Source organism: Ochlerotatus camptorhynchus, unplaced genomic scaffold (assembly GCF_037179485.1).
Source record: "Ochlerotatus camptorhynchus isolate MF236.1 unplaced genomic scaffold, CSIRO-AGI_Acam_v1.1 ptg000215l, whole genome shotgun sequence".
Taxonomy (NCBI): Eukaryota; Metazoa; Arthropoda; class Insecta; order Diptera; family Culicidae; genus Ochlerotatus; species Ochlerotatus camptorhynchus.
The window spans coordinates 75,655-88,031 of record NW_027040705.1 but is presented as its reverse complement, the minus strand read 5'-3'; the positions used below and the strand labels follow the sequence as shown (position 1 = coordinate 88,031).

Sequence of the window (12,377 nt, the reverse complement as noted above, 5' to 3'; positions counted from 1 at the left end):
GCCTTACTCAAGATTTGGGTCCAGTCACCTGGTCTCAATATCCCGTCGTCACCAAGCAGTTGGCGACAGACTTCTTTGCCAAAGCTGTCCCAATCTGCCTTCTCAAGATTCCATCTAAGTCTTGTCACAGAAGACGGGAGGTCTACAGCCTGTGACAATGACATAGGGAAATGATCACTTCCGTGTAAGTCATCGTCAACCCGCCAGATAAAATGGCTGGCTACATCCCAAGAGGCTATGGCCAGATCAATCACGGACTCTACCCCGGTGGTGGGATCGAACCGAGTCGGTCTGCCATCGTTCAGCACTGAACAACCCAACGTCTCCAGTAGCTGATACAACCTCTCGCCACGAACGTCAGTCTTATGTGATCCCCAGGAGGGGTGATGCGCATTCAGATCGCCCACTATCACATAAGGGATAGGCAGCTGCGAGATGAGATCTTGCAGTTTGCCGATGACGTTCACTTCCTTGCTAACCCTATTCCTCGGAGCCATGTATAAGCTAACAACAGTCAGCTTATACGGAAACTGAATGGTGACCGCGGTGGCCTCCAGTTCAGTATCCAACTGTTCTACCCTTTGTGGTATATCTTCTCTAATAGCCAATCCAGTGCCGTGGATATAGGCATTAATGTGAGCCCAACTAACATTTTCTGCTTTGTAAGCCAACTTTTGCAGCGTTGTGCTGTAAAGTAGCTGAAAAAAAGCTGCATATACAGCTACAAGCAGAAGCTGGCAAAATTGTTTTGTAGAGCGTTTACTCAACTTTTTCACAACCATTATTCAATTTACCAATATCACTGCATAACAACAGCCAATAAACGCTAATGTCACTTTTATTTACATCCTAATCAACTTTCAACTTGTAGCTGCAAAACAAAGCTAATAAAGTGAATATATTACTCATTTGATGGCTTCTACACAACCAACCATTATTGCTGAATAACATAAACATCAAAAGTGCTTTTTCAACAGCTAAACATCCTGTGCTCAGCTAATAAACTGTGTTAGAGCTACTTCGGAAGCATTTTCACAGTCAACTAGGTTTATTTTTAGACGCGTGCAATTTTACAGCTTTTACTGTGCTCCTTTACAAAACTGAAGTAACTAGTCGAGAAAAGTGATTCATGTGCACTATTATAAAGCATCTACTCAGCGATTTTGTTGTAGAAGGGCATGTTGATTTGTTTACAGATCAAAGTGTTGGCGTTGTGTTGGTAGTGTCAAGGTTTGCCAAATGCGGTCGTCTCGAGTTCGATTCCAGGTTCCAGTGCAGGGTAAAATAATTTGGTGATGACTTGTAACTAATTTCGATTAATTTGATTTGTGACAGCAACATAAACTCAATAAATTCCTCCATAAAAAAAATCCTAAACAGTATTTAACCCGGCTTCAAGAGAAAGCTGTAAAGTGATTATTGGATAGTCGAGTAAAGGTTGAATAAGCGCCTTTCAAGTTGACACACAGCTAAACAGCAGGATAACAGCTGTATAGAAGCGTTAATGGATACGCAATAAGAGCTTGTCCCAACTGTCCTAACAACCATAATTTGTTGACTAAGTTCGCCAGATTTGCTTGTATAGAGGTTGAGTAAAGGTTTCCTCATATCGTATAACGTTTGAATACAGCTTGAGGCTGTATAAATGAAATGAGTAAAGCGTTTATATTGTGAAAATTGTTAGTTAGGGAGGCTTAATATACCACTTATAACTACCACCGAGATAGTTTGGAGGTAGATCTGCTACCTTGGCCATCGTTTCTTGGAGAGCGACGACACAAGGGTTCAGTTTCTTTGTCAATAGCTGAATCTCAGATAACTTTGGCTAACGATGGCTCTTTACCATTCTGTTGTGGGACATCAGACATGGTAACTACTTTTTACCGGTAACAGCATCGCTTTCGCGCTCCGATACCGAGTCCATAGGGGGAGAAGGTGCTGTATTTTATCCTTTTTTCCGGCTTTTCTTACCTCGAGTATCCTCGAGGCCGGCGGTCTGCTTCCGTTTCCTACGGGTCACGGGAGCAGTAACCTCGCTCTCATCAGAGTCAAGGTTAACGCCAACTCTTTCGAGTTGTCCAACAAGGGAAGCACATTCCATCTCAAGGCGAGTCTTCGACTCCTTGAGCAGTTTGATTTTCCCCTTGCCAAGGGTGACCTCCTTTCGTAGACTTTCCACCAACTTTTCCAGGAGCTGTTTGTCCTTATCGGTTGGTGTTTCGGCATCAAGCAAGGTGTCGGTGCCTACCTCTTGGGTTAGCACCGGCAGGTGGACTAGCACCAACCCCAGTACTCTTGCACTGGGTAGTCCCCTTTTTGCCGGCCTTCGCACCCTATAATTGACTCTGGGGTCCTCAGTACTTGTTTGAAGAAAATATTATTTGAAAAAAAAAACTTAAATTTAAAAAAAAAACTTAAATTAAAGGGGTATTCCCGATCTTTTTTTTCAAAAAATCAAATTTTTTTTTTCACGTTTTTTTGTACTTTAGACTATATACTTTCATCCCTCCAAGCCGTTTTCCGATCAGCGAATTCGGTGTCCAGGCATAGCTGACTAATGGTAAGAACCCCCAAATGGTTTTAACTAAAGTCAAAACTTTAAACGCGTTTTTCTCGAAACCACATTTTTTTATCGGGCGAAGATTTTTCTCAGAAACTATAAGAGATATTGACTTGAATTTTTGCGCATTTTGTTCCTTATTAAATTCTTTGGAGCTTCTCCCACTTTCAGCCAAAAATATTAACATTTAACATTGTTTGAAGCACCTTAAAGCTGCAAAAAAGCGGGCTAAAAATCGCCTGGTTTTTCATATGGCCGCCATTTTGTTAATTTGCAAGATTTTTTGCTGCCAACGGGAGAAGCTCCAGAGAATCTTATGCAGATTATTAATTTCATCACGAAATCTGTTTCAGATGAAGCCGTTCCAGAGAAAAGTCTTCGCCCGTCCAGGCGTTTGCGGCGAGCAGGGGTCTGTTTGCCGCCATTTTGTGACGTCAATAATGTCTTTTTTTATGTCAAAAAAAATTTATTTGTAAACTTTAATGTTCAATAAACAAGAATCCCAAAGAGTTAGGCGCATTACTATTCATTTTACTTGAAAAAAAAAAATTAATTGAAAAACAGGCCGAAAAAAGGCAAAAGATTGGGAATACCCCCTTTAAAAAAAAACTATCAAAGTTATCCTATTCTACGGTGCTTGTTTTCGCTTCCGTTGTTTTTGGAGTGGTTTACGGATTGAAAATGATTTTCCTCATTTGAAGTGATTTACGATGTATTACGGCAAATTAATCCCACTTTATTAACAAAGAAAGGTACGTTCATATACACTAACCCCTCATTTTATCTATCAAACTTTCATAGCGAATCAAAACAAACATTGTGTAGTAGTAGAATTTCGACTAGAATGGGGTACGATGATCGTTTGCTTGGGACCAATAGGGTAGTCAAGTAGTGAGCCAATTTAAAATCGTTAGTTTCGTATTGATTGTTGCTAGCATAGAGGTAACTCTAAGACCAGAAGGTGTAGTACCAACAATCAATTCGAAACTAACGATTTAAATTGACTCACTGCTTGACTAGCCTATTGGTCCCAAGCAAATCGATTAACGTATCCCGTTCTAGTATAAATTCCAGTACTACACTATGTTTGTTTTAATTCGCTATGAAAGTTTGACAGATAAAATGAGGGGTTAGTGGATTTTCCTATGTTTCGAGGGGTGAATCGATTAGCTAGGGACCGAAGATAGTATCAGAGCTGAGCCAAAAAGTTGAGCTCGTTTCTTCAGGACCTTCTGGTCTTAGAGCTACCTCTATGGTAGTATTAGAATTTCGACTAGAATGGCATACGTTAATCGTTTTCTTGTGACCAATAGGCTAGTCAAGTAGTGATCCAATCTAAAATCGTTAGTTTCGAATTGATTATTGCTACTAGAGCTATGGTACTATCTTCGGTCCCAAGCTAATCGATGCACCCCTCGAACCATAGGAAAATTCAGGAACCCCTCATTTTATCTGTCAAACTTTCATAGCTAATCAAAACAAACATAGTTTAGTTTCTCCCGGTACGATTAATGGTCTGGCGTACAGCTCATTCTATGGATTAAACAATCTCGGAGATTCAATTGACTGTGGAGGCTGGTGGAGTTAGTGGATCTTGTATTAGAGAGTCAGGGTGGCCAGATTATTTTTGTCATTATCGGTAGGTTCTCAAAAATGTTATCGGTAGTTATCGGTAGGCCATTTTAAGAAGGATTTCCCGAAACTTTAAACCTTTGTGAGCGGAGGGAGGGGGGGGGGTGATAGAATAAAACAAATCAAGCTGAACATTGCATTAAGTCCTAAATAACACTGACGACAGATTCTCTTCGTCAACTTTCTCTTTGTATGCCCATCCATGTAAAGACATTCCCAGGTATTTTCAGCACACAGATCGATAAAAGAAGCTTTCAAGGTAAACAGAAATATATCCGTCCTACAGCCATCGGTTTAATGATATGAGTTATTTGTACCCCTCAAAAATATGCGAATATTAACAATAACAATTTGGAATAACAAGTTAGTGTGAGTAGGACGAACGGAACACGATATCAAAAAAGGGAGAAACAGAAAATAGCATCAGACAGAGAAAGTCGATTAAACGAAAAAATAATTCATTCGCACACGGTAAAAAAATGTACCCAGTTCACTTTTACCTACTTTTGACTAGTTTGTCTCCTTTTCTCCTTCTAATTTTGTCAAAAACGGAGGATCAAAACCACCTCACAGGGGTACACCCAACGTTGAGTATAATCATATTTACCTACTTTTGAGCACAACTTACTTTTGAATAGAAAGCTAGTGAAAATTTCATACGAATTACACCCAAGTAAATGAAAACTACTTTGACCCCCATTACCTACTTTTTAGTTCCTTCACCATGGTGCCGAGATGAGTGAAAATAACTTACTTTTGGTTGTTTTTATCTTACGGCATACGTTGGATTGGAGTTGCAAAACACATCACGTTCGATCAAACTGACTGACCACACGGAAAACAAAACATAGGTTTTGAACATTTTTCAAGATTACTAAGGCTGTGTTCCAATGATGAATTTTCACTTAAATTTGACAGATATAAAAATTTCAAATGAACCTGCTATTCCTGCAGACTTATTTCTGACCGATCAGGAATTAATCTTGACAAACACCTTCTCAAAAATCGGACGATCAACAACAGAGGGATTTTCGAACACTATAATTTATTTTCGAAGTGTAAAGTTTAAGTGAAAATTCACCAATGAAACACAGCCTTGAAATCTGTGATTCTCGGTAGGAAAAGTGAAAAATCGGTAGTTTTGAACCTTTGGTTTGTGAATCGGTAAATCGGTAGGTCTGGCCACCCTGCAGAGAGTTTTCAACCGGGTTGCCAGTCAATTTGATTTTAACGTTTCGCGTGACTTGCTACGTGCTAGATTTCTTAATGTTTTTAGATAATTTGAAACATATGTGTAGTTTTAATGTATATTAATTTAGTTCATTGGCAACAGCTTATCCATCATTGGCCAAGAAGCCTGTTGATGAAGAAATAAATAAAATTAGAGCCATTTCCCCTATATACTATAAGGGAGAACAGCCCATAATGCACCCCTGGGGCAAAATGCCCACTTTTAGAAAAACAGCGATAACTTTTCCTCAGATGCATTTTCTGGATAACGGTTTGTGATTGTTTTCAACTGGAGGTTTCACAAATAATTCTTGATCATAAAATCATGTATTGACCTACTGATTCCTTAAAAAAATTGCATTTTGTGCAAAACAGGACACAGTTGTTAAAATCATCGACTGTAAATTAAGCTTTTAACATCATATATCACAAAAAAAAATTAACAAATTTTCGTTTCGTATAATTTTTAGATATTTTACTTGATGAATCACAGTTTAACATTCTATTGAGATTTTGAGACCTTTTTTCTGATGTAACATAAAGAAATAATCATTTGAAATACCGCTTCCCTTTGCATTATCTACTTGCAGGGGTTATGGTTTGTTTACCATGGGGTGCATTTTACCCCAATGTTGTGGTGCGTTTTGGCCATTGTTGTCGTGCGTCTTGCCCCAATGTTGTGGTGCATATTGCATCATGAATCAGGCGTTTTGCCCCGCTATCATTTTGGAAGCAATTTAAAAAATACCTTGAAAGTCATGGAAAATCATCCTTTTGTAGTTCTAAATCACTCGATCTTTGTTGAAAACATGGTAATGAACCAAACGCCATTACTTTCTTCTTGATTTTAGCTTCCAATCGCCAGCCATTGACGATTTTGCTTAAACGGTGCGTTTTGCACCATCCTACCCTACTTGTGCTCTTACTTTTTTTTTTGTTGGTCTCACTTGTCGTCGCTTTATATTGGACAATCGCAGGGACCATTTGTTTGATTGATCGATTTCCCTGTCCCAACACTTTGACTAGGGCTGTCAGTTAAAAAAAAGAAAACAAGAATAACACACCCACCGGGACCCTGCGACTCAATTTACTGACATTCGAGCAACTTAACTGAAAGAGTCGTTTATCGTCCGCATCGTCCGCTATGTAGCCCCATTCATTGTCGGTGCGGAAGGTGGTACTGTTCGGGGCTGAAACTACTAAACTTCAACATCTACTGACTGTAGTTGGTGTGGTCCATGGTCCATGCATGCCAGGCAGAGCTGAATAAATACACTCTATGGTCGATTGGCGATCATGTGGTGTAAGTGATGGCGGTCTACCAGCTTTTGTGGCCACAGACCTGCCTACAAGCGTCGTCAGTAGCGCACACTGGATGATATCGATATCAGGCAGTACTACCTTCACATGTGCCGGGGAGACAGATAGTGCCATGTGATATGGACACCATTCAATATTCCGAATGATGGTTTCACTGGAATCGATTCTTATATTGCATGTGCATTGTTTTTAAATAATAGTAACTCATATAAAACATTTTTTACGTTGATTTTCGAGTTTTCTGTTTAAATAGCATGAACTTTTCGTTTAAATTTAAAGTCATATTAAATCCATAAATCGAAACAACAGGTCTGTTACCACGACGGAAGCAAAGCCATGCATTTTACGTTGACTTCCAATCGGAAGTCATTCCACGAATCTATGCTGTTTTTACGTAGAATATGGGTAAATGGAAATAGAAAAACCCGAACATCACTACGAAAGCTATTACAGGTGGTGACAATAGTCTGCCGAACGAAAGTTAATAACTTTCTGTTTTTGTATCGAACCAACGGACCCATGTGTGCCTATGCTGACTCTGACTATATGCTGTGACCGTTTTCATAAAGTAACGTCCGGATCGACGACAACGGCGACAGCGGCGGAGCTCTATCATAGTTAGCCAGCCGGAGCATAACTAGAAACGATCAACTTGTAATTGAATGGGACTCTGACTCTCTGCCATTCGGATGTTTTGTTTAATTTTGTCATCGATGGGTGCATGTATCATGAAAGACGGAAGGAAGAAAAGACCGATGACAATCAAATAATGACATAACGGACTGTGAAAAGCAGGTCGATGGTGCGGTAGAACGTCCGGACCATCGCGACTGGAATTCAATTGGGACGCAATAAGGAAGAAGGTGGGAAGAAAGGAAGGAAGTGTTCTCGGTGGGGAAGTGCAGAGAAGTTCAAATAGATTAAAAAACAAAATTAAATGGATGTGGAAAATTGCAACTCGGTGTTCTTCTATTGGGCCTCGTTTTGCAGTTGATGCAGGCACAGAGGGTCGAATAGATTCACCCACATTCAGTGCATTGGGTTGGATGTGGCCACAGACGGGACCGAGGAATAGTTTGGTATAGTTTGTTTTTCCAGTTTTTTTTTGCCTGGGACCTGCTGGTCGTTTGCTGGGCTGCTCGTAGGAGACGAGTGCGAGGCTTAAGCTTTTGTTTGCGTTCAATTTTGCAAATGTGTACCGATACAATCAGAAATTTTGCATTCGAAGCACCTACGTAGATTGTGTGCATTTGCACCGGACGGCTTGTTTGCTGGATTATTATGAGCAAAATCAGATTTGTGCATGACGGTATGTAGGTGGAAATAAGTTATTGGATTATGGTTGAAATTGGGGACGGTTCGATGATGGGGGTCATCGATGAAGTATTCCTGTAAGTTTAATGGTTTGACAACATTTTATTTTTAAACTTTTAAACTTTTAACTGCTGACAGAGTGTTCGAAAAAAAACTCAGAAACTTAAATCTCATACGCGAGATTATTCGTCTATGAAGTTTGCCAGCTGCGCAAAAGTCGCCGATGAGTTTTTCCGTCTAAAATGCTTTCCTTTATATTTTGACAGTATTCATTGCTCTTAGTGTTATGAAAGAGTTAATTTGAAAGTACAGAAGTAATGTTGAAAAATGCATCAATTGAAAGTTTTCAAATTCTTATCCGTTGCATGTGATGCCGACTGTTCTAACCAACGCGTAGTTTTTTTTTCCCTCTGTTCGGGACCTAACACTACTGCGACCAGTAAATTGATCTATTGTAGTATATCCCGTGTCCTTAGTTTAGTGCATGTCGTATTACTCCATCACTATTGAGAAATGATGAAGTATTCGATTTTTTTTACAGTTGCCACTCTTGCATTTATCGCAAGGATCCGACTCTAATTGAAAGGTCCCGCTATTTATACCCTTCGAAATGTTGAAACACCCTCCAAAGGCGCGCCCCTTTGTCAGTCAAAATTGGATTCCTTAGCAACAAAATTAAGGTATGAGACCGATAATGACCATGCATCAGAACCCTAGTCTTAACCACTTCAAATTAGGGAACAACGAATAGAAGATTAGGAATCACATAGATGAAGACAACTAACTCATTTGTTTTTCCTTGTTTCAAGATCATCCTCGGTAGACAAAGTTGAGTCTTGTCACTATCAACAAGGCGTAAAAAGTAACAAGGACTAAGATGTGTTCCTTGGATTACTGAAAAATCCTGTTCCCCTAGTTTGAAGTAGTCAGGACTAGGAATCGGTGGTAGATCTTACATCCCGTAACGTACCACGAAAAGATGATCTACCCACGTTACGAGGCGTAGTTACGCACAGCTAAGTTTATTTACCTTTTCGTTCCTCTGTCCTCGATCGGAAATATCCATCTAATGCAAGACGATCATTTCAAAACTTACTAAATACGCGTCAATCAAGTATTGCACTACTGCTTGATTTAAAGTTTCAGTACATTATCAATGGTGTTTATTTGCATCGATAATGTATTGGAGCGGGGCTTATCATGTGTGAAAATAGCTTCGGAGCGCTTGTGTTCTTGGAATGGACTATTGTAGCTGCGGTAGAGCTGTCACCTTCTAACTCCCGGGTTCAAGCTTCTTGCATTCATAAGAAATTATTGCAGGCAGATTGTATCAATAATGCCACTGCCAGATAGTGGGAGTTATGCCAAGGGCGAATCTTCATTCTTATCTACGATTCCACATACTTTTAATAACCTTTTACACATAAGAACCGATCAGAGTGATTTGTGCATATGTTTAGGATCAACCAACATTTTCAGGCGCAAAGGAGCAACTGGATGGTATGAGGGCGTGAAAACATAGAGGTAACTCTAAGACCAGATGGTCCCGAAGAAACGTGCTTAACTTGTTGGCTCATGCATGAATTTGTAAATTGTGTGACAAGCACAATGATAGTAAAGTCTGACCCACTTAGAATCTGGACATTTTATTTATTCTATAGCGAGGCACTGCCGGTCGGATTTGGTCAGATTTGGTCGCATACACGTGTTTCAGTGAAGTGAGTTTCGTTTCGATACGTGCAGTTTTAAAACAATTGTACTAGATGGAAGACGAGAAATGATAATCGATCCTGCACACCGTATTGTTGGTGATGAAAAGCTTGGTTTTGAGTCCACAGCTGCAAATTCCTAGCTAGATCATCAGTTTCCGGGCGAATTTATCGGTGAAAACAAACTTGAATTTGCTAGGGACATCACCCCGTGCTGTGGCCAGATAAAACTTTTGTCCGGGAGCCTGATTGAAATTCATCTTGTCATGAGAAGACATCCTCTGTACTTAATCAGAACCCGGTCGTACAACTTTCGGGCGCGTATTATGGTCACTAGATTCTGCTTCATCGTTTTGTTCGGCTGTTTGCAGACGGATCCTCTGGACGGTACTACGGCTGGCACCGTATTTTTTGGCGACATACCGATTTGATCGTCCTGGGTTTCTCTGGATCCACCTTAACACCTTTAAGTTCAGCTGCCGATCCAAAGTTCCAGCACGACATTTCCGGAGAACTTCGAGATTAGGGCGTAATTGCTCTTGTAAACAAACACGTCATTGGCCGATTTCTCGCGAGTTGAGGCTCAATCAAAAAAACTAACAACACAAACAGGTAGAGGAATGATTCCTCTATCAATTGGTATAGTTTGTTTGCGAGATTGTGCTTCTATTCGCGAGAAATCAGCGATTGACGTGTTTTTTTTTCAAAACAATTTCACCCAAATCTCAAAGTTCTCCGGATTTGCTTTGAACCATCCGGCTACCCGAGCAAAGTCCAGCATCAAAATAACAGCAAAATGAAATCAATTTTGATATCAACATCAAACTGAAACCATAATTTGATTTCAGTTTATGCAATTGATAAATTTTGTTTTCATTTTGCAGTACATTTGCTCTTCAAAAATATGTTTACGATGGGTTTTCGACGTGGGTGTGCAGGATCAATTTTATTTTCTCGTCTTCCATCTAGTACAACTTTTTTAAGATTGCACCTATCAAGACGAAACTTTCACCACTAAAACACGTGCGTGTATTTTCAAAACAAATCGTTGTTAAAATTTTCCAGATCCAATAACTATAGCCGCTGCTATACACGCAAACCAAAAATCTATTACAATGAATGTTAGTTCCATTTCCTATCATCCTCTGTTCATGAACATCGCAGCGAATGTTAGAAGTTGACCTTGCAAGCGATGTAATGGTTTTTTGCCTTTTTTATTTCGTGTTCTGTCTGTGCTTTCACCTACACAAGCAAGCATTTGCCTTGATTTTTATGTATGACATGGTAGAACAACGCACACCCTTGCCTCGAATCTCTCCAGCAGAAAAAGCATACGAAGTCGAGCGTGAAAGGAAATGAGCGCTTCTTGTTTGCTTTTAGGCTATCTTTATTCAGAAACATGGAGAGAGCAGTGGAGAAAGCACAGGTCTGATAATCGCAACGTTCGTTGTTCGAGTCCAGTCGGCAACCTTTTTCCTATTTTTTTTTCGACATAATTAATTTACCTCACTAATACACTCTACATTTTTCGGTCTCCAATTTTCTTGCATTGGACCGCAGCTAGGTATATCGCATCCTCGGTTCATGCGGTCTCCACTTACATCCTCTGATGATGAATCCCACATAATTGTAAGCGAATCTTACATCCACCGGTTGGGTGTAGAATAAATAAAGTGTTTGGTTTTCAAGTGGACCAGACTTTATATACCCAGGGAAGTGGAGAAAATTTCGCACTACTACTCCCAACTGGGAATCGGAAACTTCGCCCGCCCGATGGTGGTTGGCGACCGACTGTGGCTCTTCAGCCAAACTCCAAACAGGCCCGCTCCGGTTCAATCGCTTCTCACCTCACCTTAGTGAAACTCATCCAGCTATGACGCAATTCCAGCCTATTCCACCCACGGAGGTCGGGCCAGCAGCTTTTGCAAGTCGTCCCAGTAATGGCTACACCGTGAACTACCTCACAAAGTCGACTATTTTGACACCACAACCTCCATGTTATGCCGTAAATCGCTTCCCTCTCACCGCATTTAAACCAATGTCTCTAGAGGAATCATCGGGCTTTTACAAAACTCCACCGGATATGATCGACGGCTATTATGGCATGCCAAAATTCGGCCCTACTGAACTGGTGAACGGAGAACTCTCACCCGTCAGCTCTAGTTCGGGAATTGCGGATTTGGAAAGAGCCTTTGGCAATCCCAGTACTTTACTGGACGCACAGATTGCTACAAGATCTACGGGAGAATTTCCTAAATTTGTCGATGGAGTCCAAAACAACCCCAACGGATTCTTCCGGTGAAATATACTGTGAGGAGGTCGACGATAAAGATTGATGTTTAACCTAAATACATTGTATAAGCCGGAGCCAAAGAAATTGAATAAATTTGGTAAACTTCTTTAAAAAAAGCAAAACTAAAACTGGTCATGCGACACCTAGTTTTCAGGTCCGCAATTACAAAAATGATGATGTACTAAAAATATCATGCACTTTGACAGATATCAAAACGTCATTACCATTTTCACCCACTCGCCATCTGTGAGTCAACCGTCAGTTTGATTCTTCAATTGATTTGGTCTTAATTGATTCGTGTCAACCTTGTAGCCAACTC

General features: G+C 40.3%; 1 pseudogene; it reads left to right on the top strand.

Moving 5' to 3' along the window:
• Window positions 1-212: 212 nt before the first annotated feature.
• Window positions 213-12,101, top strand: LOC135703542 (uncharacterized; annotated as a pseudogene).
• Window positions 12,102-12,377: the final 276 nt, after the last annotated feature.